The 21,890-nt window shown below is 38.5% G+C and overlaps 1 pseudogene; it reads right to left on the bottom strand.

The window, feature by feature from the left end:
• LOC139737919 (uncharacterized) overlaps positions 1-1,929 on the bottom strand; it is a 42,825-nt pseudogene extending 40,896 nt beyond the window's left edge.
• Positions 1,930-21,890: the final 19,961 nt, after the last annotated feature.

Here is a 21,890-nt window from a genome sequence, read left to right as displayed (position 1 = left end):
ATACCGAATTGCTGATACCAATAAAACCGTACAATCTATTTTCCGTTGTAAATGTAATTTCTAAACCCGCATAAGTATTGATCCGTTCTCTTTCTTCAGTCCATAATACATCAACATATTTGGCACTAACTCAAGAGATGTATTAAGGCTTCTACATGCACATTACAAAACGAACAAAGAAAAAAAGAGTTTTGAACCATTCCAAAGATAAATTGTCGTTTTTTACCATGTATTCTTCGCCTATATATAACTGGATGCAAATTTAGTCATAGTATCATAATAATGGAATCTGAAAGGATTGGAGGAAGCAGTGAAAATGCTCAATCTTTCGAGTAGAGAGGGAAAAATGAATTCAAACATTTTACGTAAAATTTTAGATTTTAACGTTCCTGTGATCGGAAACTGTCATCTGTCTAATGACAATCAAAAACAAAACATGTCATCCTTTCTTTCAAAATGTAAGATCCACGTAATATTGTAAACTATCATTTTACGTCTTGATGTACATCAGCGTTCCTTCCTGAACTGACTACAGGGATTTTCTGTTTTGATACAGAAAATCAGTAAAAACAAAACAACCAGCAAGTCTCACATCTATAGTCGACTGCAAGCACGCACCCGCTTGATCGGGGAAGGTGTGAATCGGGAATTAAGGCCCGACTGAGCTACATCATTTGAATCGATTAATTTGAATTAATTTGCACTATTGAAAAAGATTATCTGGTCTATACAGGGGTTGGAGGAGCCCCGATGATATTGACATTAAATACGTGTAGGCCTACAATATAATGTTTTATTGAAAGGAAGGATTTTGAAATTGGCTCCACAAAAGAGTAACTAGCACGGCTAGGGGACAGTCAAAATATTTTATCAAACACAAGGATTGATAGTTTGAAGATGTATCAGAATCGATTTACCTATCAGGTTATGGATATTTTGATATTTTTGGCAGGTGTAGAATTCGAGTTATTGAACATTAAGAATCTGGTTTTCATCACCTGGAGACAAAGCAGCGAAACATCAGCAGCCATACCTGATGCAACAATGTCTTCTTTTTTTTTTGGTAAATATTGTGAATAAAGTGCATTTCTTTCACTTCGCTAAGCCCGTTTGGAGAAGAGTCAGTTTCTACCAGTGATATCTTATCAATAACAGAATGCACAAACGATTTGCTTACGTTTTACTCGCTATTCATTGATATACACGCCATCAGATGGAATCATCTTCAGCCGTTTGTCGTGCTGCTTGTTGTCGAAATGATAATTTCAGTATTACTGCAATACTTCGTCGCCTGCTTTTAACTATAGCACATTCTGTATCAATTCGAATTGGATGCATGAGCTCTTCCATGAAAAAAGAATATAATTATCCTTGTCATAACTATTTATTGGTTAACATCAATATAATTCTTTTAATATCACCATCGGCTTTAATGAACATTACACTTCCTTGTGATCTGTAACATTAATCGTTACCACAAAATAATATTGCTAAAATTACTGTCATGGTCACAGTTATCACTGTTGTAGTCAATATGAACATCATTAGAACCACTACCAACGTTAACATGCTCATCTTTTTTTTCCGCCACTATCGGAGACTATGTTATACACTACATTAAAAAAAAAGTCGTAAGAAGAGGCTTACCGCTGAGACTCCATTAGCTTCCGTGCTTTGTGACAGCCAGTCGTCCGTCTGTATTCCAATGGTCGCTAATGGGAGGTGTCCATTGAGCAATCCAAGTCCACTCTCCGAACGGTTGGCTGGTGACTTCGAGTCTTCTTCCCGGCTTGGCGCCTTCTGCCCGTCGCTCTCCTCTCGAGCTTCTCGGAGCTCCAGGTTCGCTGGAGGAAATGGGGCCTCTAAAGAGGGGGACTTGTCCACACCGGGGTGATGCGATCCCCGCGGTTTGCATTCGCAACATCCCATCGCTCAGGATGTTGCGTACGCACACAGACACACACAGACTGTTCTTTACGTTGAAAGCGAATTCGGCTCGCCGGGAGAAAGTGAAACGCTAACACAGCTGGCACGTGACTTTCTCGCGCCGGCACGTGTGTGCTGAAGACGCCTCACTCGCTGGTATGGCACTGCATGTGACGTAAGAGGGGGAAAAATCAGGGAGAATCGATCAATAATGCAGTGAGAACCCTTTTGAGATTTATCCATCATTTCAAGATGTAACTGTAATCATCGTGACAAAATAATCAACAGGCAGAAGTAGATTGAAAAGAGTAAACAAGTAAAAAAAAAGGCTGATTGGTTATTGGGGTAAAAAAAAAAGAAAAAAAAAAGGAAAGAAAAAAAAAAGTTCTCCTTTGAAGAATAGCCAGAATACTGCATTGTTCAGGCATGTCAGTACAGTATGAGTTTAAAAAAAGCATGCCTCAGAATACGATTTTACGAGAGAGTTAACATTATACCCGAGGTGGCAGAAAGACGTACCGACGTTTCCACGGCTAATTCCGACTAAACGAGTGGTATTGATGTTTGTGATTCGTATAGACATGTTCTCGGATGGACAGGAAATGATACTTTTTACCCCTTCAATGCGATGATATTTATGGAAATTTGCACGTTTCGTGTGTGATGTGTGTGTAGGCGTGTGGAAGTCTCGAGGACATTTTCACAATCACATTTTAAGGGTCCCGTGAAAAAGAAAATCATGGCATTGTTTTAATGTAACATTCTAGCACCATAGCTACTTACGCTTATAACCCAAGCGGTGTTACAATCGCAAAACAAAACAAAACCCCAAACAGAATTACGTGGGCTGAATTAGTGTCAATTTTCACTTTAGAATTATTACCTTATAGTGGTGTATTGTTTTGCTTAGTCGGATCAAGAAAGTATTTTTCTTTTTCATATGTAATCATTACCTCTTGTAACAAATGCGTGGATTGATAACAAATTTGAACGAATTGCTTGAAAGGACAAGTACACCTTTATATACATGTGGATTTGTAATGATTGCAGGAATGCTAGTAGAACACATCAGTGAAAGTTTAAGGAAAATCGGATAATCCGTCCAAAAAGTTGTCAATTTCTTAAGTTTCTCCGCAGTCACCGGTAGATGTAAAGACTCAGTTTTTCTCAAGCTTTCACGGATGTGTCCTATCAATATTTGCTACATTCTTTCAAATCCCATGTATATGAAGGTAAACTTGTCCTTTAAAGAGAGTTGATCACAATTCTCATTTTGCAGTCCGCGCATGTGTTAGTTCAGCTGGTTTATCTTTTCTTCTATATGTCTCTCTTTAATGTACTTCTAATTTCACACCTCCTCCTAATCATTCATTTTTATACTTCTCCGATTCTCCAATCTCTTAGTTTCAAGAAGTCAAGAAGAATCTCATATTCCTCATGGCCCGTGCATTCGTCTCCCACAATTCGATGGAAAGTCAACCGGCCGAGCCCCATCCGCACTCCAACAGACGCCGGACAGTGTATCAGAGATGGCAAGACAATTGGAAATCACGTGGTCATGAGAAAAGGAATACCGTACCCTTGGCGTCGCCTGCGAGGTCCTTTTAGCTTGTACACCGAATGGCTCATATTTAGTCAGTTTGCGTGAGAGAACTCCCTTCCTTTGTTTTTCTTTCTTTCTTTTTTAGATATTTACTAACATGGAATATCATTGGTATTTCATGATTATCATTTCGACCTAAAATATTAAGAAAATTATTGAGAAGTAAAGCAAGTTACAATTTACAGTTTCCGTTATTTCAAGTGGCTTGTTCACAAAAACACTGATGACACAAAAACTATATAGGGCGTCGAACATTTTCAACTTAATGATGATGTGATGGCTGTGGCAAACAAAGCGCTCAAAATCAATTAAAGTTGAGTACACAGTTGGCTGCAAACATAGGAAACCACATCCAGCCAGGTGAGCGTTCCGCCGTAAATGTCCCCCATCACGCTCGCTTTGAGTGTTTTGGACAGGAAACCTTTGCGATGGCCACGGAAGAGAGCTCAAACCTCGCAGTTGTCAATCTCCTGAATCGGAAAACTCCTTGAGCAACAAAACGTATGTCTTTATCTGCTTAGTTTGACGTGCTGCTAAGACAGAGAGGCAGACACAATGTCTTGTCTGGCAGAGTTGGCGTGCTAGTGTGCTTTATTTTGATTTGCCCTCGTTGCGTTATGTACAACTCTTATTTAATGCTAATTCGTATAGCTTGCGAGAAGACGATGAGTGAAACAAGGGTTGGTTAAGAAACCTTATTTTTCACTTCGTCAGATTAGAATGAGCTGTAGGGAGTTTAGCATCCAATGACATGGTTCGCCAGTCATGTGCAAATTAATGACGCCAGAATGCAAATTAACTTTGTATTTGCTTCCTGGAAGGACTTCATTTCTGCACTTTCTGCATGTTACGCCTGATATGTGACAACAAAACATTGTCATAAGATTAATGAACAGCAGGCACAGACAAATGTAATAGAATATGTACATGACAACCAATAATTTACTCAAAATGAACTAGGCATAAGTCAACTTGACTTTTGATTGCATTGGGGAATAATATGGATATCAGTGTACTAGTATGTTAAGCATTTCTAGAAGAAAAGGCACGTATTATGTGATATAAGTGACGGGCTGTGTAAAAAGAGATGCGCCATGAGGTTGGAAAGCGCAGTCAGGTACGAGCAGAACTTGTGCGTTGTGAAATTGCATACACAGTACAATCTTAATAAGTATATTATTAATCATTGAATATAGACAAGATATAGCTTATACAACGTTTGTATGACCAGTATTAGTCATAATGAAATCAATCAATCAAATCATACTGCAACAGAATGCGTTTCCCAAGGATTCGATTGAATGACAATGAAGAGGCACGAGATTTTGCATGTTCAGGGAGGGGATTCCAAGATGTCTGAGAACCTTGGGTTGCTCAGATGAAAATCCAGAGAACAAGTATGAGTATGGATAAATGTGTTCATTAGTGGTCAAAACGTCTTAAATAAGGGAGTAAATCATACACAAGTTTATACATTAATACAGCCGTTTAATTGGTACGAATATTATGAACCTTAAGAGTTTTGAATTAAAAGGATAAAGAAGACAAAGGAACAGTGTGGCTAAAGAGAGAGAGGATAGAGTACAAATTCGAAGGGCTTTTATATGAAGGAGAAACCAAGAATTGATTTTCCCTCTGTTGCAGTTTCCCTAAACAATGTTGCAATGTGATGATATGTTAATGATGGAGCACTATATAAAATATTCTCAGAGAATGCTTAGTTATCAAATCCTTATCGCAGGCGAACACTGGTTGCATTAATTGGCCCGCAGATAGGCATATTATGAAATTCGAGTGCTCTCCAATCCCAAGGCCGGCCTATATGAATCGCAAAGGAGGGCAAGGAGTTTCAAAAAGCTCCTTGGTTGGACGAGAATTTGGGATGATGCGAATTGCTGCTCATTGCGAGCTGAGGTGGAGGTGATGCGGTCTAGCGGATATTGCACACTTCTGTTTCCACAAGAAGTCCCAGGGTTCGAGCATTGCCGTGGAATTTTTATCATTGAGAGACACAACTTTTTTTTTCTGTTAAATCATCGTTGCTCCATTCTGCCCAAGAGCAGCTGAACATTAACATGGTTTCGGTTAAACATGCATTTGCCTTATACTGTTACATTCACAGCCTGGCTGATTTGATAACTTCGAGTTGATGGAAAATGCTGCATTAAAAAAAACTACCATCATTCTCACTTCCATCACCAAACCTGATCCTCAATGCCAAGACGTTTTCAAAGACATTGCATCGCGATCTTAATCATGAACCCTTGGCACACCGATCTGTACCACCAGTTCTTCGGTCCGCGCGTGAGGCAGTGTCTCCTATATAATAATCTGGGGAATCTTTAACCCGGTATTCCTATCCTTTATGATTTATTTCGGGATTCAGCAAAGGGTCAGTCAGCGTCGTTAAATCAGTGCCTCTCAAACGCACCCGTCTGAAGCCAGAAAACAAACTATACAGATTCCAAGGGATACTCGGCCCGGAGGGTAAGGATGTATCCACTGATGGTCACGTCCTATTATGATTACTGCTTGACATCTGTAAGTTGTTTACTTCACATCATTCACGACAGCCAAACCCGTGTATATTTTCTGTTCAGATTTCGTGTTTTCTGGCAAAATACGCTATTTTGGGCCAAAGGTTGTATTTCATAAAGGCCATTTTTTTTTAAAGATGCATGTGAGCTGAGACCGCGGCACGATGGGGTTTTAACCCCTGTGAAGCACCATCGACGTGTTTCCGACGTCCCCCCCCCCCCCCGCGGCAGCGAATAGAGGTTGATGCACTAATTCATCCTCACCGAGACGATTGGCCACACTCAGTTGAATTAAAACTCACACGAATGCATAAACACATTAAGTGCATTGTGATGCCTGTAGGGATTTAACGCTCGCCAGCACATTTGTTCACAGAACAATTTGAAAGATGTCAAAACATCTTACTTATTGTGGCAAAATTGTCGTGCAGTCAATTTGCTGGCAAACCCCAATGCCTCTACACCAAGGCGGAGGTAATTTTTACACCCGCAGGAAAACTTCATTGCAGCTCTTTGATCATATGGCATTTCGTATAAACATTTTGACGATTTGCGTGTGAATTTCTTTGTCCGTTAATCACATAAACTGGATATATATATATATATATATATATATATATATGTATATATATATATATATATATATATATATGTATATATATATATATATATATATATGTATATATATATATATATATATATATATATATATATATATATATATATATACATATATATGTATACATACATACATATATATTTACCTCGTCTCCGCCTAATGTTATTCATGATAGAAACATTAATGAATTGCATAGGCTTCGGTCTGCCTTTGGGTACCGAGGCAAAATGCATTGTTGTCTTGTGTTGATACATACTTGTTACCCCCAATGTGGTTAAATGGATATCTAAATATGTGCCATATGTTTTGTAATGTTTTTATACTATTTTTTCCTTCAGATTATTCTGATACGCCCACAAAAAATAAACACTTCCAAACGAAAATTCTGTCCATGACATCATCTCCAATCACTTTCAAAATACTGATATGATTAACAAAATGACATTGGAATGTACCTTCTCCTATGACTGAGTATGACTTCCATGCTTCCATGCTATACAACTGTACTAATATGATTAAAGAAAAGACATTCCGAATGTCGGTAATTACACGCACTATCAACTAAGAACAACTTTCCCGGAAGTTCAGTGGTATTTGCGATATCATTATATCCCCTTAATGTTTTAACTATTATTCTTTAAGTCCCATCTGCAAATCGATGTTTCTGCCCCATGACAACAGAACCTTAACAATATGCTTACGATTGTGGTCCGGATACGGTTTGATAACTGATCTGAAAAACGCCGTCCCATCTTCCTCAAAAACGATAAACAGACGGTGTTTGTGGATAGCATAATTATGTTATTCTTTTCATATATTTTTCGTAACTTTCATATTTGTTGATTTCACTTCCTCCCAGTACATTGATATTTCTTCCGTGTGTACGTGCATGTGTTTGTGTGTTTGTCTGTCTCATCTGAAGAAGAATCATCAAAGTATGGAATATCTCAATATCAGCTATAGTCACTTGCCTGTGCATCAACGTCAGGCAACAGTATCAAAATGAAACGTGCTTAAAAGTGTTACTCTCTGTATTCCATTATTTTCAATGTATATGACAAGGTGGAAGGGAGGGTTGTATTGATAAGACGTTTTACCTCTTGCAGGTGTATCACTTATATATAGATAAAAGGTTGAAATATTGGATGATATTAAATTATGGTACAGTACAGAAGATAACAGGTTGGAAAGCGTAGTGTTTAAAACTAACACTTTGGTATGCTTTTGGACAATGTTATGAATCAGAGTAGCGGCGAATGGAAATTTTGCGTGAAAATAGTCTTTTATACTATTTCGTCACGAAACAACAATATCGTGGCAAGATTGAAAGGGCTTGTCTGTGAAGGCTCTGTAAATCAAAATAACATTTCAGTCTTGTTTATAAATTTCTGAACTGAGCTGAAGTGGTTCATTGGATAAGACAACTGATGGTCGACCCGAGGTCAGCAAATCGAGCCCCCTGGCTGCTGCCGTTCATACCGATTGCCTATAAAGATATTCCTTCAGAGGAATCTTAAAGCCATAGGTCCTGTCGTTGCTCTCTTGCAGCAGCCACATGAAAAAGTCAATATGAAAATACATTATATAAATCATCATATCATGATACAAATTCCAATATCAACTTTCTCGAGAAAGGCACCCATAGGCTTGGCCTGCCTCTCCTTCCGCAACTGGAAAGCCTTATTTAACAGCACCCCCCCCCCCCCCCCGAACTGCTCCGGCTGCGAGAGGAGCTACTCAAAGCTAATAGTATCATGGTGGAGCATTCTCCCTTTGGACGCATCATAACTTTCAGAGAAAGGGCCAGAGGCTTACTCCAGGAGCCCTTCCCTTGTTATCAAATATAGTAGCTCCGCATTAAGGCCGCTCGTCCAACAGCCTCCTCTGTTACGAACACCTTTCTTAAGGGTGTCCTTTTCCAAGATACCTCCTTAAAGGTGCAGTGTAACATTTGGGGATAGATGAGGTTGTACAAATCGGGACCATAAAATTATCCTGTAAGAGTTCTTTTTTTTTTTCCACTCCCACTCTTGTTACACGCATGTAGTTAAAAAGCTTCTTTCAAAGTTGACGTATATGTACTGATGTTGGGACGGGGATTCATTGAAAGTCATCATAGCTTGTATCAGTCCATTCTTCAGAAACACATAAGTGTTTCGTGAGTTGTCATTGCGTTGTTCTTTGGACACCAACCTCATCATCCCTCCCTTAAATCTTTAGAGGTCGTTCAGGACAAACAGGAACAGGTCTTGACAATGGTTACCGTTTGCAGAGAACAAACACGAGCGTGTGTAAAAACCCACCAGCTGAGCACTAATTCTTTAAGTATACTGTTAAGGGCTTCTTGACGTTTCCCAGTTCTCGACGGATACAGATGAGATGCGGAGAGTTCACTCAGCTGGTAGCACAGGTTAAATGACAGGAAAAGTGCGACATATCGCGAAATTTTGCGTTTGTCACTGTTTAACTTAATTACGGAGCAAAACGTAAGGACATCTGCTTCTGAAAGTGAAATTCTATGGACCATTTCATCAAACAACCTTATCAGATTGTTACATCAAAACATTCCTGGTTACTTTATCACGAGAAGCAAAGAGAACGGGAAACAATGACACTAGTTTTCTGGATTTTTTTTTTCTCAGGATGCGAAATAATGAATTCTACTCCATCCGAGACAGCAGGACAGATGTTCCATGCTCACCAGAGAGATGCAACCCCATAAGACACAAAATGAAAAGAAGAATGATGATGGACATGCCTGGGTTTAACTTGAATTGCTGATGACAATTTTGTGGAAACTTTAGAAAGCGATAGAAGAGGAGGTGGGGGCGGGGCTCATAACTTGTGTGCGTAATGTGTCAAAGCAGTATTGCTATTCATAAGGGAGGGAGTTGCCTGCAAGAGAATGGCCGATTGTAACCCAGTATACGGACTCGTGGCTATATAACGCCACAATGTAATCTTGGAACCCATAACAAATCAAACGTCTTTCGACACTCACCCAAACTGAAAGCATATGATAATGGCATCATACCAAAGTATCCATTAGGAAATCGAGGGAAGAGAATCTTGAATATTGTAACCCATGATAGACATGAAAATATTGGTGAATCATATCGGGACTTATATACTTCTAAGGCCCGCAGAGTTGTGCGCCTTCAAGGCTTTCCATGACAGCAAACTTCATCTAAAAACTTATACATGAGTGTATGTCTTCTGTTACGTAATGTCATGGTTTTGAATGTATATATTTTTTTTTTCTTGAGGACATACATGTTTTGTAATGATATGCTACTCAAATCAACTCTTCCCAGTGCATACAGTGTTCGATACTTTAAAGGCATCTTGTTACATGGACTTATAGTTGCCATGTTGGACAATCTTTGTGGTTGTTAAAAATAGCATCTGTCACCGAAGTCTGTATTGCCTTGTGTTGCACATTTATTTGTAAACCAGTCGTAAGTTTAGTTGTTCCTGTTGTTGTTGTTGTTGTTGTTTTTCTTTTATGTGTGTGTGTGTGTGTGTGTGTGTGTGTGTGTGTGTGTGTGTGTGTTTGCTTTTTTTTGGGGGGGGGAGGGGGTGGCAAGGTTCGATATCAATTTTATAGATATATATAGACGGGATGATATTATGCAGCTAATTTTGATGTCGTAAAAATCAGATTTTCTACTTGTAATTCATTTGCAGGCCATTGCCTTCTCTTTGTTTGTTTGGTCTAAGATTCATCGCACGGCTTATTTCAAACAGACAGCGTGAAATTAGATGAAGTGGCCCGGAAACACACTGAAGATTTATAATATAATGCATGGCTGTGCGCTCTCTGGAAGCGATGTCAAACGAAGAGATATTGTGACGTCTGACAACTTCTGTACCTTGATTCCAGTTATTTGAACTCTACGTGGTAGTACGTGGCCAAGCGCCACACCGGAGATATTCAATATAGCGTGATGACGGCACTATGGCTTGGCAACCGAGCCACAGAAGGAATGGGTTGAATATTATGTTTCCTTGTCTGTTACCTGAACAACACTGGACTCTAAGGCCCCTTCTTTTTTATCCATTTCTTTTTGAGGGGAGTCGTGTGTGTGTGAGTGAGTGTGTGTGTGTGTGTGTGTGTGTGTGTGTGTGTGTGCGTGTGTGTGTGCGTGCGTGTGTGTGTACGTGCGTGTGTGTGTGTGTGTGCTTTTGTGTTTGAGCATGCCTTTTTTTTCATGTTACACCCAGAATGGGTTAATTCATGAATGATTGGAATGAAATCAATAAATATCAAGGAAAAAAGATAATATCTATAGGTATGGGCAAGGGAGTAGGTCAGGATGTAGGTATACGTGTGGGGATGAAATTATGTTGTGTATGATTATCCCTATCTAGGTGAGACTGAGGAGTGTTTAGAGAAGTGTGTCTTCTGGTGTATATAGGTAAGTGTTTGTAGGTTTGTTTACTTATTTAGGATTGTGGGAGGATATAGATCTAGTATTTATTTTTTCTTGTTTTTCTATGTCTCATGTGACGTATATTTCACATATTTGTTTTCATTTGTATTTCTTACTACTATTTGTATTTGTATTTGTACTATGAATTTATATTTTAGAAATGCAGTTGTTGTAATTGGCTTTATGATTGATTTGTAGAATCATATGAAAGAAATTACACAAAGATTTTGGAAAAACGATTTAACAAATATATTATTTTTTTTTTGTTTCTTTATGATTTGTTTCTTGCCCTTCATAATGTTAATACTTACATGTGAATGAGGATAATGTTACAAATGAACCTTATGCGAGTAATTTTTCAGGGCACTAATAGGACATGCTGGTATACGTTTTCTTTTGTCATACTTTGGCAAACTATAGTACGAAAAAAATAACCCAAATCAGATCCAATCATTTCGTCACTTTGAGACGGTATGCAATCACAGGCGCACTTAAAATGGAAAGACGCGGAGTGAGAAACATCTATTGCTGTCATTATACTTTATAAAAACATGTTAACCACTGACCTCTTGCGATGTTGTCTCAACGGTCTTTTTGGAATGCGAACGACTGAAAGTGTCGAAAAGTGACGAAACCTGAAAAATTATCCATATACGCATGTCAGACACTATCACGGCCTTGGAGATGTTTACACGCACCACTTGATTCCTGTCATGGAATTGAACCCAATCGCCAGATGTTTTGTTCTACTGATGGAAGCGACATAATTCCAATCCTGATACGCTGGAAAAGCCGAGTCTATTTTTATTTCCGTCCTTCAATACTGCCCGACCGAATTGGCAAACCTAGGTAGAGTTGAGCATGTCCCTTAAGCAGAGAAGACAAAAATCTCTACTTTTCCGTCTTTCGAGATGTTGTTTATTTTTACCGACATTATAATTACAGTATTGCGTGAGTGATAATGCAAGGAAAATATAAGTATTGGTAAAATGACTGACGCAAATCGTAATAACCTCTTGATGACTATTTATCATCTTCTTGCAGCCATAATTACGGGTTTTTCAGGACATCGCCAACACAAATAGATAATTTGCTCAAAAGCTCGCTGTTCGGATCAGTGGTTCAAAGGACAGCTTTTGTGTATGGCCTGGAATAAAACACGAACAAATCAGCACGAACATGACTTTAAAGATCTGAAAGTGCGTGTGAGCGATGTAAAAGAAAGAGAAGTTTTCACTTGAGTATATATATATATATATATATATATATATATATATATATATATATATACTAGTACATTACCATCTTATATCAATCAGTTCATCTTGATGAGATCGTGAACGCTGAAGGGCAAATAAGTCAGTGCCACAAGAAATGGGTCGAGCAAATGGAGAAATGTGGTCTTGACTAAACTTGACGAAAGTATAATTTGGGTAGAACGTGTTTATAGGATATTTATATAGTAGAGGTAAAACGACAAGGAGGATGTTATTAGACAACCTATAAATAGCATCATGCTAGGGTTGCCTGAAAACATGTTGCTATGTATATAGGCTATATATACACATATTATACAGTTGTATGTTTTTCTCTGCGAATCATTTAAAAAAAAAAAACATCTCAGTATTGTGCTCATTGTCATACTGCCTAAACCTTTATCATTAACGTTTTTCTTTTTATCTTTTCATAGACTAGATCTATATATAATACAAGAATCTTTACCTAGCGGTTTATATATTTTTAATCTCTCTTTTCATTCTATTTTAATTATGTTTTGCCGTCTGCTGCAGTTCATCAGCAATGGCATCCACGCGCTAGGTTTTGGTAATTTTTAAAGTCTACGTGATGTGTCATCTTTGTTGTTCAAGGCACATGAGCATTCAAACCATCCGTAATGTCTTGTTACAACAACAACAACAACAACAACAACAACAACAACAACAACAACAACAGTGGGAATGCTTGTATTATCATCATTGATTGCAAGAGAAACCACAGCAGCATTTTCAGCGTTTAGCACTGTTCATCCAGAGGGCCACGTGATTGTCATTGTCACAGCGTTGCGATAGGTTCCCATGCAACTTTACCTTGCCTAAACGCCCTGAGATGGTTGCGTGCATGCCCATCTTTGTCAAACGCGGAGAGAGAAACACATTGTGAGGAACCCATCTCAATATATCTGATTCTTTTTATTAATTGTTTTTTTGGATATAAACTCCAAATTTTATTGTCCAAGAACGGAAATTCATTTTGCCCAATTGATCGTGGGCCCGGCAGCCACTGAGCAGCGCCAGATCGACGTTGCTCTAACCTTTTCAACTGTTGAACGGCAAACAAGGTAGCAGCAACTCTCATCTTTGAAAGGGAGGGTACAGTATTGGTTGAAATGAGAATTGGGCTTTAAACTTTTTTGCGAGATACCAAAAAAACACTTACGATATAGTACAGAGCATTCCATTGTAAGAGGAATTCAAAGTTTATTTGATGAAAATCGGGCTTGGAATGACTGCAACATCAAAAAACAAAGTAAAACAAAGATATCGTAATAAAGTGTGGGTCCCACACTTATTAGAATCGCTCTTTTTTGGATATCTCAGCTATTTCAAAACCAATTTTCATCAAATAAATGTTGAATTCCTCATAGAATTACATGGTCTTTCATGTTTCATAAGAGGTTTCTCATTATCTCATCAAAAAATGTTGGAAACCTGAAATAGGCCTCAACCAAAACTACACAATCCCTTTAACGTCTTTTGGTATGACGCGGCCGGGGTTTGAACCCACGACCTCCCGATTGTGAGCGCAGCCGCTCTACTCACTGAGCCAACACATCGGTTATGCTGTTTCTATAGTTGGAATGCTTGTTAAAAGTGCTCCATAATACGTGTGACTATTATGTTGGCCCTGGTTGGGACACACCTCTTGCGTCTAGCAACAAAGTAGTCTGAAGAAAATCGGGGTCAGGCATAATGCGAATGCATTTTAGTGCACCCACGCTGAAGAGACAAGCGGTGCTTTAACAACGACAGCAACAACAACAGCAACAACAACAACAACAATAATAATAATAATAATAATGATAATAATAATAATAATAATAATAATAATAATAATGATATAATAATAATAATAATAGTAATAATAATAATGATAATAATAATACTAATAATAATGATAATAATAATAATAATAATAATAATAATAATAATAATAATAGTAATACTACTACTACTAATAATAATAATAAAATAATAATAATAATAAAACTTCAGCCGATAAATTCTGCATTTTAAATACTTCTAGTTCTCTGGCAATTCGATGCTCAAGCTGTGGAAATCACGTTCATCAAAATAAAGGTGGATTAAGCAAAACTGAAGAGAGAGAGAGAGAGAGAGAGAGAGAGGGAGAGAGAGAGAGAACATTTTGTAAACAAGATCATGTAAAGACACCAGTTGTACATAATGCGAGAGGCTGATAAACAATCACGCTGCACTTGAGCAGTATAGCTCGAATGGAAAATAAATTGACTCCTTTTCATATATCACTGCAGATGTACTATTTCCCACATCGTGAAAGCCCTATCAGCAGTCTGAGGAACCTACTAAGAGTTGTAGAGACTATCATATCTTACATATTTGCATAAAAATCTTACTACTAATAATGTTTGGCTCGATTTAGTTCTAATGTATAACTGGGTCCAGGAGCTACAGACACTTGGACGGGGATTGGGACGTTGATGTCATAATTTATGAAAGGTGTCGCTCCTACAGCTCAGTCACAGACGTCACCTATTACACGCAGGTTTAAGTGAATGATACAACGTACTGTAACATGATGTATGCATATCATTTGAACACACTTCCTCTGCGTGTGTGTTTGAACGTTCACAGAATAATGTAGGATAACATACTAGTACACTGGTCTATCAATGCTATACGAACGTAGTGAGTGAGCTCTATCAAAAATTTTACACGATTCGCCGCTTTTACACAAAGGCCCCAGAACGCCTTTATTGTCCATTATGTGCTCTTCGACTAAGTTGTATGAGGAGGGGGGAAGGGCAGTGGGGCAGTCATGTTTCACCTAAAAATCTTACTTTTTATTTTGGTTATATAGATGTATTGCAGAGCGCTTGAAAACGAAATGTGATTAATCAAACAATGCGAAAATTACGATTTTTATCGATTGAAAGAGAGAGAAGTCATTTTCTATTGTCAACGTACTGATAAAATGTGGAGCGAAAAAAAAAACACTTGACTTTATATTTGCGGGCGTATAGCGTTATTTTCGGGAGTTGGGAACCCTAAGAGATAAATTGAAGCGCTAATTTGCTCACTACGGGCACAAACCAAAAAAGGTACTTCTAACTTAGAAAAAGGGCACGCATTTTTACCCCTGCTACTCCGACCTGTCCCCCTCCCACCCTTGCTGTGTAGGTTGCATGGTATGTAAATGTCAGGTATCGCCACCTCACTGTACCGAAATAGATTTACGTTTCGATCCACGACAAGATACACTCAGAACACATTTTGCTTTTCTCTGGAATACTTCACGCTAAATAAGGTGCGGACATGAACTATTGCTAACAACACGGCTTCATCTAAAATAAAACAGAGAGAGAGAGAGAGAGAAAGAGAGAGAGAATAGATTAGATGAGTTTGCTAAATCAGTTCCACAGCAGTAAACAAAACGATAAAAATAACCCTTTCACTAAACGTGAGAAAAGTGAAGTTAGACCTCGAACAATTTTTATGAAAGATTGCTTTCATCTGCCTGTTTAAGTTGTGGGAGGATTAAATATCTGTGCGAGCTGATGACCATTGTCGGTCCCAACAAGGCGTTCATGACCCGAAATCTTTCTTTCACTTATAACCATCCGATGAGTTAGTTTGGACGATTGTAATATCTTTACATGACAGTTAATGGCGGAATGCTCCAACACTGAGGCAAGAACGAACGAAGATGCTGAAATCAGTTGGGGACACGTTGAAATCACAAACTTGACAGAGTTTGATGAGAGTTTCGTATTTCTCCATTGGTTTTCAAAATGCGTAACGGGAAAGGCTAGGATTTGACTGTGATGGTGGAATGCTTTAAAAATTAATCCTTGGTTAGATTTAAGTGACTTGCGATGGCAAAAAGTTGGGACTCTTTCCCGGGTCAATACAAGAGTTCCCGGCACTAGTCACGATTTGAGACAATACCAATTCGTTCTTGTTGGAAGAGGCTAGTAGTACTCTTATTCCTCATCCCAATCACTACAAATTCTGAAACTCTGTACCCAGTATAACCGATTCTTAGTTTTCGTTTCTGTTTTTGTTTTATGCAAAAGTCTCAAAATCATCCGGAGGTCTTCTTCAATGAACGGTACCTCAAGATTCTTTTACTGGAATTTTTGTCTGGGTGTAAATGAGACGGCAAGCTCGCATGGTGTTTGTGAGCTGTAGTCTCTACAGTTAGGCACGTTGTCATAAGTTTGGTGATGGTGATTCGATCTGGTTTTTGTTGATGTCACTATACTATCTGCCTGGGAGATACGAAGGGTATTGTGTATAGTTGAGAAAATGTGTGCTTTTAAAAAAAACTTATTATTATTTTCATCTCGCGCCGACGGCTTTCTTTGGGGGTCTTGTCTATGGTCATCGGCGTACAATGCCACGACAACGCGATATTATTCGAGATAATCTATGCGATCAGCATTACAAATTTCTCTCATTGCTTGAATTGACAAAAAGACTGTTCAAAAGCTGTGTATAGGCACCTATTTTTGTAGGTTATTCCCTGCGGTCAATTAACTGCCCTTCAGACATGAGCTCAAAGGAACAGGTATGCTATTGTGATGTTCATTTTTTCCTCCTCATTTTTCTCCTTTTTTGATATCCTCCATTTTTTTCGTTGATGTACATCAAACTTTGACACACGCACACACACGCACACACACAAAAAAAAAAGAGGAGAAAAATCTCTGGCATGCCCACTGCAATCGTATATTGATTCTACACCCACTCACTAGCCTGAATGTATGACTCCATACCTTGAGAAGATTGATGGACAGACAGGCCAAGAAATGGTAAGAGATAGAGAGGAGGGAGAGAGAGGGAGAGAGGGAGAGAGGAGACGAGGAAACCAGTGCATGGTTCAGCAAGAAGACTGGGAAAGAAAAAGGGACACGTTAGCTTAAAAGCGAGGTATCGCCAAGGGCCATGCATTGAAAAAATGAACATCGGGGAAAGAGGTATAGATCCCAGCGTCGTTGAAATTATCAAAATAAATACTATAGCTCTCATAAATCTCCTTAAAGAGGATGCCTAGATTGACCCACGAGTCTAATGAAAGAAGTTTGCGATTCGATAGAAATGTCGATCACTGCGACAAAACTGAGTGTTGTGTTGCCCTGGGGGACGTCTGTAAACACAGTATCGCAGAGGAGAAAAAGCACGCCGACATGTGCATTCATTTCTGCCTATACCTCATCTCATATTATATACAGTATACACAGTGTGCCAGGGAAGTTTTTTTTTTCAGTGTCCTTGTCGATAATCATAAATGGTATCTAGTTTACTTGGTAATGAACATAGCAATGCCTACTAACTTAAAATTCATAAAATTCGAGATGTTTTCATTGCAACCGATTGACAAATTACCCTACATCGACGTTAATAAGCACTGGATTGATTAGTGTTATTCACGCTTTTAATACTAACTTTTTCTCGATCACTTGTTCTCGATAACAAAATATAAGTCATCGTCTCTAGGCTGATGTAATTGCACATATCGTGTACAGCCAAACCTGACGTAGCGACCACCTGTTTATAGCAGCCTCCTCCCGTATAAGGCCACTGTAAAATCCCCCTCCCCCGAAAATCCAGTGCATATACTAAGTAATGTAACCCACAGTATATTCAAAAGTCTTATACGGGGCTATACAGACCCATATACGATGCCGCAACCATGTAGATACTTCAGCTTCTTTTTCTGATTTGCAGCCGTACTGGATATGCATGGCCAACAGTTCAATGATCGCCACACCCGCCTTTCAGTCATTGTAATGCAATCGTGATAAAAGTGTGTTTGCTGTGTATATGCAAGCTAGTGGGCAATAGACCGATCGATAATGTCATTGTTGAATGCATGAAACACGTGCATATTTAATTCACATGTAACATATAGATTCCTGCAACAATCATACTTGTACATAGTGTGTATGATACACACGACATGTTGTGGAACCCGTCTATAGCGGTCACCTGTCTATAACTGCCACTCTTTTCGTCGCCTTCGGTTGGCCATTATAGACAGGTTCGTCTGTACTATCAAATCACCAAACTATCCAATCACCCTGTCTTACATAATCAGATATGTTTGTGTAAGGGTTTGTTTTGTGCACATGCGTGTTTGTGCAGTATCTTTTTATGTATATTTTTCACCACTTTTCTACCGACTTTAAGTTCGGCTCACAAAAAAACAAACAAACAAACAAACACGAAAATCATTCGGGTGCACGTCACGAGTTCGACACCCATGAATCATACACCCCACGAGTTAGAGCAGGGAGGTGACACCTCCCTGGTTAGAGACACCCCACGAGTTATAGATGTAGTGATGAGACCGACATTAGGCGAACAATTAAGGCCCACGGCTGCACGGGTTCTACCCTAACTAAAAGCGGACCACGGCTCATAGGGCCGTTTTTGCCTAGTGTCGAATTCATGGGCTGTATGACTCGTGGGCTGTGTGACTCATGAACCTTTATTCAATGTCGAACTCGTGGGCCGTATTACTCGTGGGTGTCGGTCTCGTGGTGTGGCCCCGGTCATTCAACGAATTTAATGGAAAAGACAGAGTTCAATAATTCTGAAAGACAAATTATGGTTTGATTTCAATAACTCTTTCCTGTCGTACTTCTTTATGATTCAATGTGAGCTTAATGAGAATAAAAGGTAAGTGTCTTACCTATGTAGCCGTGTGTAGGTTCCTATAATCTTAAGTTCTAAGGTTACAGGTGAAACAATACCTTGATTTCACAAAACATTGCTCTAAAAGTCACCGTACCTCCTTCGGGCTCTTTATCCCGTCTTTTTTTCATCTTCTTCCTTTTTGTTACCTTTTTCTTTTCTTTTCTTTTCTTTTCACCTTCGTAAAGTCTTTTGTTTATTTTCACGTGTAAATCTTATTGTGATCCACCGATACGTCGAGTTTTGACTGAAACATTCTGTTCAGAGATCCCTATATACAGTGAGTGAATGGAAATTGATTAAAGAATGGTGTAAGAGTGTCTGGGGAATTGCTAAAGTGCGTACTCGATGAAAGGTACCGAAGGCACATCGGTGACGGTTTTGTTTTTTGGTTTGTTGTTTGTGTTTTGTGTTTCTTTTTATTTCAGTTGGCCCTGCATACACTCACTAGTATGTGAACTATCAATCGATATTTATTATGTTCTCGACTGTTCTACTTTTAGCACTTAGCTCTCCTCCCGTTCTTTACTATATACGTAATCATGGACGGTATACATTATTGGTGAGTTGTGAAAAGATTGCTATTGAGCAGCACCTAAAGAAGCTCGTCAGGTGCATCTTCTCATGGGGTGTACTCTTTAAGAGAAACAAGAACCCAAGAGAAATGTGAATTGAGTGAAAGCAGCAACATCAGCAGAGCACATCAGTGAAGGTTTGAGGAAAATCGGATAATCGATGCAAAAGTTATGAATTTTAAAAGTTTTGGTGTTGGAACCATCGGATAAGGAGACTATTAAAGTTTATGACATCATTGTGTGGACAACAATATAAGGGAAATATAACGAAAATTCACCTTCACTAACCGCTTTCAGAAAGCAGGGGGAATAATTACTACCCTTGATGGAATGTGTAATTTCCGTGTGAAATGATTTTTTTTTTGTGTGGAATTCTCTTTATGTTTTCTTTACATTGTTGTCCACACATGACGTCATAAACTCTAGAAGTCTCCTTATCCAGTCATACTTACGTAAGACAACAACTGTAAAAATTAATAACCTTTGCATCGATTGTCAGATTTTCCTCAAACTTTCACTGATGTGCTCTACTAGTGTTGCTGCTTTCACTCAATCCACATTGCTCTTTCGGTTTTGGTTTCTCTTAAAACAAAAAAAAAGCAAAAAAATCCTCAAAATATAATTATAGATGTAGGAGGATTGGATGTTTAAATATGTGTTCAAATATGTTATTTTGAAATCACGTACGATCCAATATGTTCATTCTGCCTTAACCCATAGTCTATTATTTCATATTGTGCTCAGTATTTCTATCCCCATGAATGCACCTCCATTTAAGGTTATATCTTTATCATTCCATACATATGGCATTTGGTGTATAATACACAATAAAGCTGAGGAACACAATTAATGCAGAAAGCTTCTATGCACATCTGGCATTCGGCGACATCACTTGTCATTATATGTGTCACGCCTTTGTATCATGATATAACATAATTATAGTATAATATGATGTAATATATAATCATATATATACATATAATATACATTTCATAACATAGTTTGTATATGCTTGGTAAATACTTAGTATTTTCGTATTGCTCAGTGTATATTAGTCATGATGAGTAGAAGGTGTAGATCAGCAAAGTCGGTGTTTGTAAACTGTTACAAAGGGTGATCTGTGATAGCGGAGATAAGGCGGAAGTCGGATGGTTCAACGAACGAAAATAAATCGTAAGGCTACTCGACAGATCTTGTTTCCTTGTTTGAGGCGTTTTTATAAAATCTCTTAGTGTACTCAGTGCCTCATTAATCACGTTTCTTATTTACATTTGGATACTCTACCGTGGTTCAGTGACACCGTAATTAAACGAGATAAATGAACCTGACGTATGCACCGCTAATTATACGGGATCCCCGACCCCTGTGGAAGGCGGTGAGATTGTACGCTATCATTTGCTGTCTTCTTCCTAAGCGAAAACATTCTCAAACTCAAAACTGATTGAAACGTTGGATTCCATGCGAATTCCCAAACACTACAGATATTTGTGCACTCTGTTATGCAGTGTGTGACAAGTGTTTTTTTTTCTCCGAATATTGGACACTATACAAACAGTGGTCTATATTGTTAGACAGCCCATCATTTTGTCCTCGCTTCTTTTTGATTATTTCTTTCATCAACACCGTGGTATTTTTCGATCTGTCAAAAAAACCCTGAATGGCTGGTAACTGAATAAAAGGCACGAAATAGAACGCTACGTCTCCATATCCGAAAAATATGTCATGACAATAACGAGTCAAAAATATTTTTTCCATGGTTGTATTGAACTGGGATTGAAATGCTGGATCTTTTCTTGGTATTTTATTTGGTAACAAATGAGTCGGGACGTCAATGCTCACGAAGTATAAAAACCAAGACCGCTTTGGTGCATGGTAGCCCTGGGTGGTAGTTTTTGTAACTGCCGTCCATTTGACTTTAAAGATTGCCTACTCATTCCATGATTTCGCTTAAAATGAGAGCATGGATTCTCTAAAGTTTTTCTGATGTTCATGATCATCTTCTATAGATCTCAAATACCTATGATAATAAATGCAACGTTTTCAATTTATAGAAAACTACATGATAAAACAACATGATGATTAAGGAAATAACGAAATCGTTTTGCTCGTTCGAGGCCGCACGCTCTGCAGGTCTTCACCTGCCTATGGAGCAGACAATCTTATTGTAGATTCCTACCCATACCAGCTTTCTTCTTTCAGATTATGGTTCCAGGTCAACAAGCATTCCAAGTTTGTTGTTGTA

The sequence above is a fragment of the Diadema antillarum genome, unplaced genomic scaffold (genome assembly GCF_040938485.1).
Source record: "Diadema antillarum isolate AM-2024a unplaced genomic scaffold, OU_Dant_1.0 seq00000715_RagTag, whole genome shotgun sequence".
In the NCBI taxonomy this organism is placed as follows: domain Eukaryota; kingdom Metazoa; phylum Echinodermata; class Echinoidea; order Diadematoida; family Diadematidae; genus Diadema; species Diadema antillarum.
Note: the sequence above shows the minus strand (reverse complement) of the source record. Positions and strands in the feature narration are given on the sequence as shown.